The sequence below is a fragment of the Microtus pennsylvanicus genome, chromosome X (genome assembly GCF_037038515.1).
Source record: "Microtus pennsylvanicus isolate mMicPen1 chromosome X, mMicPen1.hap1, whole genome shotgun sequence".
Taxonomy (NCBI): domain Eukaryota; kingdom Metazoa; phylum Chordata; class Mammalia; order Rodentia; family Cricetidae; genus Microtus; species Microtus pennsylvanicus.
In genome coordinates, this window is record NC_134601.1 from 18,535,509 (window position 1) to 18,547,813 (window position 12,305).

At 42.9% G+C, this 12,305-nt stretch overlaps 1 protein-coding gene across 2 annotated transcripts in view; it reads left to right on the forward strand.

Annotated features, from left to right (window-relative positions):
• Positions 1-10,085: 10,085 nt before the first annotated feature.
• The window catches only part of Zfp92 (ZFP92 zinc finger protein), a 31,247-nt gene continuing 29,027 nt past the window's right edge, over positions 10,086-12,305 (forward strand). The window contains exons 1-2 of one of the 2 annotated variants that reach the window (XM_075958336.1): positions 10,086-10,353; positions 10,623-10,672. The gene's annotated coding sequence lies outside the window, so the exon portion shown is untranslated. The remainder of the gene's footprint in view (positions 10,354-10,622; positions 10,673-12,305) is intronic. The other variant, XM_075958337.1, reaches the window with a different exon arrangement.

The following is a 12,305-nucleotide window of genomic DNA, read 5'->3' on the forward strand; positions in this document are numbered from 1 at the left end:
TTTTTTCTTTTATTTTCTTATCTTTTAAAAAATTTTTTTTAAAAATCTTCAGATTTCCAGAATTGATACTTTCTCTACATCTATGTTCAGAAAATTGTATTCCTTTTTCTGTAATCTACAATCTTTTTACAATAATCAGGTGAAAATTACACTATGTTTTTTTTCAATTCTGGATTCATAATTAATTCTTTTATCTTTGACAGGGTGAATTGTTTTAGAAATACTCTCAGTGAATAGCCTTAAGATGCCTTGTAATTCTCTATGTAGCCCAGCCTGGCCTCAGAATTGCTGCAATCCTTCTATCTTGGCCTTTGGAATATTGGAGTTTACAGGCATATGCCACTATACCTAACTCATAGCTGGTCCTTTTCAATACTTTTTCTCTGCTGAAATTTTTTGAAATCATTATAAGCATAATTTATGTCAATAAAAAATATATTTAAGTATTTCTTACTTTGTAAACTAGCATACAAGGTATTACATATCATTATGGAATTTTTAACACAAGTGTGTTTTAGTAGATTCTCCCTCTAGCCACTCAAATCCATCCTTGTAACCTCCTATTAGTCTCTTTTCCTCTTTTATGTCCCATGCCTCATCCTTCTTATCACCTCTTTTTATCCTCACATAGTCTACCTTCTAGTTGCTGTTGTTTTTAAGTGTTACCTACATTTATACATTACATTTATATGTTACATGTATATAGTACAGTTTAGGTACTAAATATGAGAGAAAATACAGTTTTTAATTCTAAGTTCGAGTCACATAACTTATTATACTTACCTAATCCAGCTATTTGCCTGAAACTTTTATTTTTTTTACAGAGGTATAAAATTCAATTGTATATGCATTCATCTGTTTATGGCCATCTAGATTGTTTCCTTTTCTTTACTATGATGGATAGAGCACCAATAAACATGGATATGTAAGTATCTCTATCTCTATGTAAGCATCTCTATCTGATATGGAGTCCTTTGCATACATGTCCAGGAGTGGTATAGCTATGTCATATGGTTTTAAAAACCTACCATACTAATTTACATAATAGCTGCACTAGTTTGCACACCTATCAGTAGTGAATAAAAGTTCCTCCCCCACTCCATCCTCTCAAGAATTTGTTCTCAGATTTCTTTATGACAGCTATTCTGACTGGGGTGAGGTGAAATTCCAAAGTGGTTTTAATTTGTATATCACTAATGGCTAGGGACATAGAACACTTTTTAAAATCACTTATTGGGCATTTATAGAACAGTTTATTCCTTTCAATAGCCAATTTTTTAATGGCCAGGGGACCTGTTTGTATGTTTAATTTTTGTCATTCTTTTCAAATTCTGGATATTAGCTCTTGTCTGAAATATAACTGCCAAAGTTTCCTTTGCTGTGGAGAAACTTTCAAATTTCATTTTTTCTCATACTTCTTTCAGTATTATTATTTACTTTATATTTTTGGCATTTTGACCTTAGTGTGTCATAGAGTTTCTTCTTTGATAATGTCTGGTGGGATTATGAATGCCTCCTGTGTTTGTGTTTATACTTCATTCTCTAGATTTGGGGAGTTTTCTGCTACAGTTTCTCTAGGTAATCTGTCTATTTTTTTATATTTTCTCTGAGCATCTTCTACACCATGAATTCACAGACTTAGTCACTTGAATGCACCCCAGAATTACTAGAAATATTGTTCATGTCTAACTTTTATCTTTACTGTTTGTATTATGTCTTCACTAAGTTCTCTGTACTGAAATTTGTTCTTCTCCATGTTCTTATGTTTCCACAAAGTTTTCCAGTATGGTTTTATTTGATTAGCCATTTATTTCATTTCCTGAGTTTCTGTTCAGAACTTTAAAATATTTTGGTTTTCTTGCTGAATTTTTCCTTTAAATTTTTTTCCTCAAATTTGTTAACTTTTGCCAGGCAGTGGTGGCACACACCTTTAATCCCAGCACTCAGAATGCAGAGGCAGGGGGATCTCTATGAGTTCGAGGCCACCCTGGTCTGCAGAGCGAGTTTCAGGACAGTTAGGACTGTAACATGTTGTGGGAGCTGTGGGCTGTGTTCCTGCCGCCCCAACTCCTGGTCGCCTGGCTAGCTTATACCCTGAACTAACAACACACAAATTGTATTCTTTTAAACACTGCTTGGCCCATTAGCTCTAGCCCTTACCGGCTAATTCTGATATCCTGATCAACCCATCTCTAATAATCTGTGTAGCATCAGTCTTACCGGGAAAGATTCAGCGTGTCTGACCTGGCAGCTTGCTTCATGGCGTCTGCCCGGGAGAGGGGAGCATGGCCTCTGTCTGAGGCGTCTTACCTCACTTCCTCTTCCTCCCAGCATTCTGTTCTGTTTACTCCACCCACCTATGTTCTAACCTATGAGGGCTTATAATTAACCAATGACCTTCCTCCATCATTTCCCTTTTTTCTGTTTAAACAAAAAAAAAAGGAAGGCTTTAACTTTAACATAGCAAAATTACATATAACAAAACAGTTATAAAGCAAGAATTACAGTTACAATATTTACATCTACTTTATCTTTTATCATAACTAAGGAAAACTCTATCTATATATTCTTTAACTCCATCAAAGACTCCAGAAGGATATAATATTACCTAAGTAAACAATTAAGAAACTTCCAAAACTCTAGAAGTGACAGAGACATCTCGCTGCCTGGACAGTCACCCAAAGTTCCTCTGTACCATTGGGGCATCCATCTTCAGCCTACAGGCCATAGTATTTAGCAGACATTTCCATGAAGCAGGAAATTTCAAAGGCAGTTCAGTCACTATCTGTTGTGTCCTGCAGAATGTCTCACAGACCCTTTCATAAGTCAGGAACCCCGAAAGATCATCTCACCTTTAGGCAAGTTCAGCAGTCCTCTTTCTGTGGGTTCTCTGTGTCCAGTTTATGCAATAGTCCAGGCAAGAGCAGTTTCTTGCCCAAATGGCTATCAAACTCCATAAGGATCCTCTTCGATGCCCATCTTCTTCTTGAAGTAGATTGGTGCTGCCAGGATCAGAGTATCTCATTGTCATGAAAAGCCCTAAGTTATTAAAACATTTAAAAATGCCATATTCTATAATCTTTGAAAAATATGAAGAATGCCTAACTAAAATATATCTATGTACATCTAGAAAATCTTAACTAACATGACTACAAACTTGACTATTATGTTTATCTATTAACAACCTATATACATTACATTTTTAAATGAACTACACAATCACAATACCTTAATCAAGATCAGAAACACATATACATATAACAAAATTGACCTTAAATTTAAATCACTAAAACAAAATCCATATCAATGTAAATTATTCATACCTATATCATATCCCCCTTTAAATGTAAAACATTTATAAACAATATTTGGGAATATGGGCGCAGTTATTTCTCTCCAAACTGCTTCCTGCTGAATGGGGGCGTTGTAATTTAGGTCTTTCGTGGTATAACCTGTGTGCTAGATTCATCTCAGTCAGCAGTCGAGTGAAGTAATTTTTTGAAGGTGTTCACAGCAACCTTTCAGGAGGGCGTGGTCCATCATACCATATTGGGATAGAAGCAATCCACAGGATCTCATCCTCTGTGAAAACAAAAGAAGACCCTCTCCAAAGCATCATATCCTTAGATCCAAATTCTGAAGTCAAGGTATTTTTAAAATCTCTACATTGGATTAGTTCAGTAGCATTTATAAACAAATATCTTTTAGCAGATGTTGCTCCTTCCTCACCATTAAAACAATTCAAAGAGAGCAAAATAGCATACAGTATCAAGATTTTCTGTGTATTTTCCATCTTTGTGTGGCTTTATTTTATCCTTTATTTCATTTATTTTTACTTTTAACTTTTTGCTTTTTGAGACAGGCTCTCTGTATATCTTTGACCTGGAATAACTCTGTCGACCAGGCTGTCCTTGAACTCTCAGAGATCCACCTGTCTCTGCCTCTCAGGCATTGGGATTAAAGGTGTATGCGGGAGGTCCTTCCACTCCTCCAGCCAATAGTAACACAGAGAAACCCTGTCTCAAAAAAACAACAACAACAAAATGCTAACTGTTTAATTCAGTTTCACAAAGATCTCATTCGGGTCTTGGATAGATTGCCTTAGTTCATTCATTTTCTTGTTTAAATTTTCTATATGGTTCTTAATTCTTTTTAAAAGGACTGAATTATCTCTCAGACATTTCAGCTACTTCTGTGATTTTTTTTATTACATTGAGAGATTAGGACTGGGTCATAGTTGGTAGTTGTGCCACAATCTTAGTTTCTTTTCATATGTTGTGAATCTTCTGAAATGGGTTTATCTTCCTGTTTTCACTTTCCCTTCTTCCAACTTCATTTGTCTATTTTTTTGTGAGTCTCCCTAAAAACATGTATATACACAAAGTTCAGCTATGGAGACTGATGAGGCTTGATGTTGATTACAGGTAAGGTCACTGAAGTGATCTTGGTTAAGAGACACCAGGACCATTGTTGTGAAATATTTTACTAAGGTGTGTTACATTGACTTATGCTGTGGAATATTAGTTTAGTGATGCAAAAACGTGTTGCATTCTTTTATGTTGCATTCGTTTAACTCTGTGAAATTGTGTTACTTTACTGTCTAAAACAACTGATTGAGCTAATGAAGTACTGAACAGCCAATAGCGAAGCAGGAGAAAGGATAGGTGGAGCTGGCAGGCAGAGAGAATAAATAGGAGGTGAAATCTGGGAAGAAGAGATCAAGGAGCAAGAAAGAGGAGGAGAGGAAGACTCCAGGGCCAGTCATCCAGCTACACAACAAGGCACATACTAAGAAGTAAAGAAAGGTATAGAGAAATAGGAAATGTTAAAAGCCCAGAGATGAAAATACATGGAATAATTTAGGAAAATCTGACTAGAAACAAGGCAAGCTAAAGCCAGACATTCATAAGTAAGAATAAGTCTCTGTGTGATTTATTTGGGGGCGATTTCCCCCAAAAGAGTAAAGACTAAAAACAACCAACTACAGTTCAGTGTTTCAAAGTGGGCCCAAATTTCCACTTAGGCCTGAGAAAGCTGGGAAAGAAAAAATAATTAATACATCCCCTTTAAGAAACTCTGCCTTAGATATCCTGTCTCAAAAACACAAAAGAAAAAAAGAAAGAAAAAGAAACTCTGCCTTACAGACGAGTACTTAAACTGCTTTTTCTCACACTAAGGAGAAACAAACAAAAAAAACTAAGTAAAAACCTGTCACAGTGCAACCATCAGCCTTCTAGAGATTTGGGGATCAAATGCAGTTTCTGGTCATACACTTGTGACTGGGCTTTCACAAACCAAGGAGTAGGTAAAGCCATCCGATAAAGCCGCATGGAGGACCCACCTGTAGCTTCGCAGTTTTAAGTTTCCTCACAAAGGTCAAAAAAGACTAGAGATATGCAGTAAAAGAGGTCCAAATCCAAAAAACCTCCAAACAGGTTCCAGGGTGTCTAACAGTGGCATGGGCTTAAGAAAGAAAAGAAATTGGGTATTAAGAATCGTGTAAAGAAAGAAATAGTTTGCGGATCTCTGTGAGTTCGAGACCAGCCTGGTCTACAAGAGCTAGTTCCAGGACAGGCTCCAAAACCACAGAGAAACCCTGTCTCGAAAAACCAAAAAAAAAAAAAAAGAAAGAAAGAAAGAAATAGTTTAAAGAAATAAACGTCTTAGAGAGTAAAAGTAATTTTTTAAATCCACATAAAATGGGAAGTAGACAGGGAGTCCTGTGTGTTATTGTGTTGATTTTTAATGCTTTGATTGCTGATAAATGACAGCTGCTAAGAGACCTGGACTTGAAATAAAGCAATTTTTTTATTCCATTTGACAAAACGCCTATTAAACCAAAATGCAAATTGCAACATACAATATCAAAGAATATATACTACCATTCCAAAAAAAGTAAGAATTGGGGGATACTGAGGAAATAGTTGACCAAAGCAAGACCGAAACCTAACAGGGCAAATTCTAAATCCTGTTGCTCCATGTCTGATGTCACATGGCTTACTTAGGTGGCTCGACTTTTCCACCTTTGCTGCCTGCAACATATTTCTCTCTCTCTTGGGCTGTTTCCACTCCCTGTCTGTAACTCTCCTTGGCATCTGGCTCACAGCTCTGGAATCTCCAAGTTCTTAAGATCTCTAACTTCCAGGCTTCACCTTCACAGTTTCACTAAATGGCTTCTCAGGGCCTCCATGTAGGGACTCCACTGCCAAACACCTGGCCTACCTCAGCTGATTTCCTTAACCACAGAAGATTCTTCAACCTCTTCTTGCATACATCCTTCATACTGTAAAGTCAGAACCACAAACCACATGGCAAATACTGCCAAGTTTGGCTGCCTGGTTGGGGTAGATCTTGGCCCCATTATTGAATTGCTTTTGTATAACATTTGATTTGTTGTAAGAACAAAAATTCCTCAGCCCTTTTCCTTTCTCAGGATGAAAGCTCAGCTGGATGGGGTCTTGTCCTGAGGTCACCACTCCCTTATTCCATTTTGAATCAGGATTCTTCCTATCTTTTTCAGCGCAAGTCTTATTTCCAATATTCAGTTTCCTCAAACTGTACATTTTGTGTTTCTTTTGGCCCCAATTGTTCTTTGTCACCATAGAACTCTTCAAGAGTGATTACTAATAACCATGCAACAGAGTCAATATTACGCTGTCTTGAGATCTCCTTTGCCAACAAAATTAATCTAAAATTTTTCAAATGAGCCTAAGGCATTTTCTTAGGATGAGGGCAAAAAGCAGCCACATTCTTTGCCAAAATATCACAATAATAAATGGTTTCTAGTCCAGTATCTAATGCTGTTCCCCTCTGAGACCTCATAAACTGGGCCTCCATAATTTACCTTTCTCTCAGCACTACTGGTTTCCAAGCTCCTGTTAGGACGGCCCATTAAACCCCACTTCCTGCATTCAACCACTTTCCAAGCCCAAAGTCCCAAAGTCTTCCACATGCCCCCCTAAAACATCATGGTCAGACCTGTCACAGCAATAACCCACTTCCTACTGCTGTGACAAAACACAGTGACCAAGGCAACATATAAAAGAAAGAGTTTAATTGGATTTGTGGTTCTAGAGGACTTGAGTCTATGATGGCAGATTGAAAGTATGGTGCATACATGTGGCTGGAGCAGCAACTGAGAGTTCGTATAACTGATCCACAAGCAGGGGGCAGAGGGTACTCTGAGCCCTTGAAACCTCAAAGCCCACAACCCCGGTGGCACACCTCCTCTAACAAGGCATACCTCCTAATTCTTCCCAAACAATTCCAGCAGCTGGAGACCAAGTATTCAAATATATGATCCTATAGAGGCCATTCTCTTGAAGGAAAAAAACTAACACAGGCTGAATTGATGTTTTATTTATTATATCATTGGTTGGTTGGTTAGTTGTTGTTTTCAACAGACATGCTTTGAAGCCCTGACTTGTCTGGAACTCATTCTATAGACCATGCTGACCATGAGCTATCAGCTATTGTCTCCTACCTCTGTCTCTCTCTCAAGTATTAATACTAATCTGAGTCACCATGCCTACCTGTGATTTAAATTTAACAAGAACACTTGGGCCTGTACAATTGCAGGAGCCCACTAAATGGTTATGATGATTTAAATGAAAAATGTTCCCCATAGGCTCTCGTATTTGAATACTCGGTTCCTAATTGGTGTCACTGTTTTGGGGAGGTTTTGTTGGTGCAGTATTGCTAAAGGAGCTATGTTGTTAGTAGCAGGCATTGAGATTAAAAGCTTCATGCTGCTTCCAGTTCATTTTCTCTGCTTCATGCTTGCTGTTAAATATGAGAGCTCTCAACTTCTTGGTCCTGTCATCATGCTTTACCACGATGATGGGCTCTTATCCCTCTGGAACCATAAGCCACAATGAACTCTTTTCTTCCATCAGTTGTTTTTGGTCACTGCATTTTATAGTGTCTTAGTGCTCTATTGCTGTGATGAGACACCAAGACTACGTCAGCTCTTACGAAAGAAAGTATTTAACTGTGACGTCCTTCCAGTGTCACAGATTAACTCCGTCATCATCATGGAGGGGAGCACCCGTGGTACGCAGACAGACAATGGTGCTAGAGAATTTTGTGAGAGTGCTGCATCCAGATCTAAAGGAAGCAGGGAGAGAGAGAGAGAGAGAGAGAGAGAGAGAGAGAGAGAGAGAGAGAGAGAGAGAGAGAGAGAGCCATCGGGCCTGTCCTGGACTTTTGAAACCTTAAAGTCCACTCCCAGTGACACACTTCTTCCAACAAGGCCATACTTAATCTTCCCAAATGACTAAGCATTCAAATATATGACTCTATGGGGGCAATTCTTATTCAAACCACCACAGACACCACCAGAAAAATAACACATTAGCTTCAAGTATTATTTCTTCTAACTAATTCATTCATGAAACCTGATACAGAAGTTTTGCATGTATCTCAGTGAATTATTTTAAGGGCCAACAAGATGACTCAGCAAGTTAAGATGCTTTCTTACAAGCCTGTTGGCCTGAATTTGATCCCTGGAATGTACATGGTATGAGAGAACCAACTCACACAAATTTCAAGAGCTGTAGCTTAATTCTGCTCTGTGGAATGGGGTGGGGGTGAACTTCATGACTCACTTGTACTAGAATAGACCAGAATGGCTGCCCAGGCTCTTTGGAATGGCCAAGGCCAAAACGGGGGGGGGGGGGGGGATATTGAGACAGGGTTTCTTTTTGTAGCCTTGGCTGTCCTGGAGCTCACTCTGTAGACCAGGCTGTGTTTGGACTCACAGAAATCTGCCCGCCTCTGCCTCCCAAGTGTTGGGATTAAAGGTGTGTGCCACCGTGCCAGGCTCCTAAAACATTTTAAGTTCCCCTGATTGCTTCAGGAATTTGAATCCTGGAGTGGCCACAGCAAACAAGCAGAGCCTGTAAGGACCTGACTCCCACACGCAACTCTAGAGATGGGAGTCTAAAGTCAGAGTGCACCCCTTCACAGGGACCGGGGGAGGACCCTTCCCAGCTCTCCTAGCAGCTCAGGGTGACCTCATCTCTCCATCTTTAATGGGGCCAACCTCCACAAGAATGTCTCTCCTGTGCAGCCACGGGCCCAGGAGTCAGGAGGTGCACACATATTCCAGCAGCCCCAGTGAGCGGGCATCTCTCCATTGAAACCCTCAGCTGAGGGTCCCTGGGTCCCTCCCAGCCTGTTCCAGGAAAGGGACTCCAAAGCAGAGCTTGCTTTTGCCCCCTTATGCTCTCCACTCTTCATTGCCAGAAGCATCTTTGCTGGGGGGTCCTAGCCTTCCCCCTAAGCCTGGGACAAAGGACAGTAGGATCACGGACTTGCAGAGGACTCCTTGCCTTGGGCTTGGCCTGGTCAGCTTTATAAGGGAAGATACAGCTCAGTTCCCAGCAGTCGGGGTTGGGAGGCATCAGTAGAACCAGCAATGTGGTTGATTTTCCTTATTCTTTATCCTTTGCTCTTTGTCATAATTTTTTCTTGGAAGATCTCAAAACTGTCCAAAGAAAAGTGTCCAAGTCTAGCCCTTGGGTTTCCACTATGTAGATGGTGATCTGTGGGGAAATGGCATTCCTCATGGCCTACCCTGGGGGTCTGGCTTGTTGACCACATAGAGTAACCAGAGAAAGTCCTTGTGCTCAGTAGGGCACCTCCACTTTTTTCACTTCCTCTCTTCTCTCCATCTCTACCTTGCCACCTCCTAAATCCCCCTTCATGCCCTATACTCCCTTTCTGATTCTTGTCCTTCCTGCTCACAGGCATGGTCTTTTATTAGGAGACCATGGATGGATGGATGGATGGATGGATGGATGGATGGATGGATGGATGGATGGAATGGTCTGATCCATGAGAGGTGCGTCACCAATGATATGGGGTCGACAGCTTTTCCCTTGTCTGCTTCAGGACTATGATATGGTGACCATTGCAACCTGTCTGCTTCAGAGTAACCCAGATGGAAAACGGAAGTGTCCTGGGTGCGTGGGGTGTGAGACCAGATGCCTGAGGGGGGCGGGAGCAGGACAGGAGCGGGCCCAGAGCCGGCCGAACCGCCCTCCTGCAGCGTCGCGCATGCTCTGTGTCCCCCTTTGCGCCCCGTTCCCACGCCGCCGCCGCCGTCGCCCCCCCCCCCCGCCCCGGCCCTGACTGCTTGCGCACCCTGCTCCTCCGCAGCAGCGGCGGACCTGGCTTATGGACAGCCACGCAATACAAACCTCCTGAACAGAGGTGAAATCGACAACAGTTTGAGAGCTTTGAGTTTTGCAGGGGCGCCTCCCGGGAGAGCTTCTCGGAGGCAGCATCCTTAGCCTCAGTTCTGCCCACAGTAGGGTTGCAGAGGGAAGACCAAACCTGCGTGGCGCGCAGGTACGCAGGCAGGCTGGAAAAGAGAGGCGCTGCGGGTCGCGGGCCCATCTCAGCAGCGGTGCGGAAGGGTGGGCACAGGTGGCTGGAGGGTGGAAAGTGGAGCGGTGGCGGAGGTGTTTGGGGAAGCCTTGGGCTGTGGGCCAACACTGGAAGGACTGGGCAGGGTGGCTCGGGAATGCCCCTTTCTGGCGCCTCGGGGAAGAGAAGCGGGCCTGGCTAGGCTCTAGGGAACTGAAGCCATCTTTTTACGTTTCTCTCCTGCTTTTCAGACGCTGGTACGGGGTCTGGCACAGGAGCATTGCACTGCTGATCTACCCAGGTAATTTGGGTTTTGCACCCCTGCGTGTGGGAACTCCTCCAGGCAGGCTCAAATTGTGTGATCATGGCACTGTTAAACAGGGGTGCCTGGCCAACCGTCCGCAGGCACAATCCCTAAGGGCCCCCACACTGGGACAGGACGTCAAAATCCTGAACTTGTGGCTCTTAGGAGTGGAGGGTTGTGTGTGTTGACCAGTGCCCAGCGTGCTTCCCCCATTCAAGGGAAGAGCAATAAGCTTAACCGAGCCAATGCCTAGGAAGGTAAGAGCAGAGTGAGGTGGGAAAGGGGGTGAGAGAGTGAGCAGAGCTGAACAGGGAACTGCAGTCGAGCTAGGATGACTAGTTCCGTCTATCAAGGATCTGCCAAGACCCATTATGAGCTGGGTTCTTACAGACTTCTGTGAGATCTGTCAGAGAAGGAGATGGCAAAAGTCTCTGCTCTATGGTTGGAGTTCTAGTGACAGCACAGACCATGAATCATAAACGGCTTAAAATGGTAGCTGCATAGGATGAATGAAAGATAGTAGGAGCTGAAAAAGGCGCAGTTGCAAGCTTAGGTGCTGTGACTAGACAAGGTGATGAAATAATAAGCCACGTGCTTCAGTTTGGGAAGAATATTCTAGACAGAAGGAATAGCTGGTACGAAAGTCCTGAGGCAAGAGTGTTCTGACTCCTGAGAAGCCAGTTTGACTACAGCTGAGGGAGGAATTGGGAAGGGCCTTGTGAGTTTACTCTGAGTGACAGTTTTGGTAAGGCTGTGGGCAGAAAAGGCCAGGATCTGACCCACCTATTCAGAGGACCAGCCATGGTTGGCCCTCCGTCTAGGCCAGCCTTGGTTCCCACCTCCTAGAACTAAGCCTGGGGTCTGTAGTCACAGGGGAGACCCCTGAGGGCTTTGGCAGGACAGGCTCCTCAGATGGCCCTCTCTGGCTCTTCTACCAGGTCAGGAGGGAGGGCAGGAACAGCAGGTGGGGTGGAGAAGAAGTATTTGGGAGTCTTGAGCTGCTAGACCCCAAGGAAAGTTCCACCCTAAGTAACCTACACCTCCCTTCTTGTAGATGAAAAGGCCCCAAATCCCCTTGTGATGTAAATAAGGAGGATTCTGAATGTTTTTCTTGCTGTTTATTTGGTGGGGTTAAGGTTTCTTTGTCTGGGAAAAGTGCCCCACCTCGTGGTAGCCTCTAGGATGGTGCTCTGAGGCTCTGAGCACCACACGTCCTGGCTTCTCACCCTCCTCCCCTCCTACTCCTTGCAAGCAGGAGTGGGGGGAAGCTGGTCTGTGAGCAAGACCCCTGGCAGGACCAAAGCCTAGGGGAAGGGATGTTCTGTCTACAGGCTGATCTGTTTCCTAGACGATCGCCCGGAGACCCCAGCCTACTGTGCCTCAGGCAGGCCTAACCTTATATGGGGACAAACCTGAGCTTCCAGGCTTAGAATCACCTTTCAGCTTGTCCTGTGTTCTGGAGGCCCACAAAGGTAGCCAATGGGAGGAAGATGTTTTCCAGTTCCACCAAGCTTCTTCCAGAACTTACACACACACACACACACACACACACGAGCATGCCATCCAACAGACTGGAGTTACATAGTAGTTACCTGGGATCCCCATGAGGTTTGTTGTGTCTTGGCAAGAG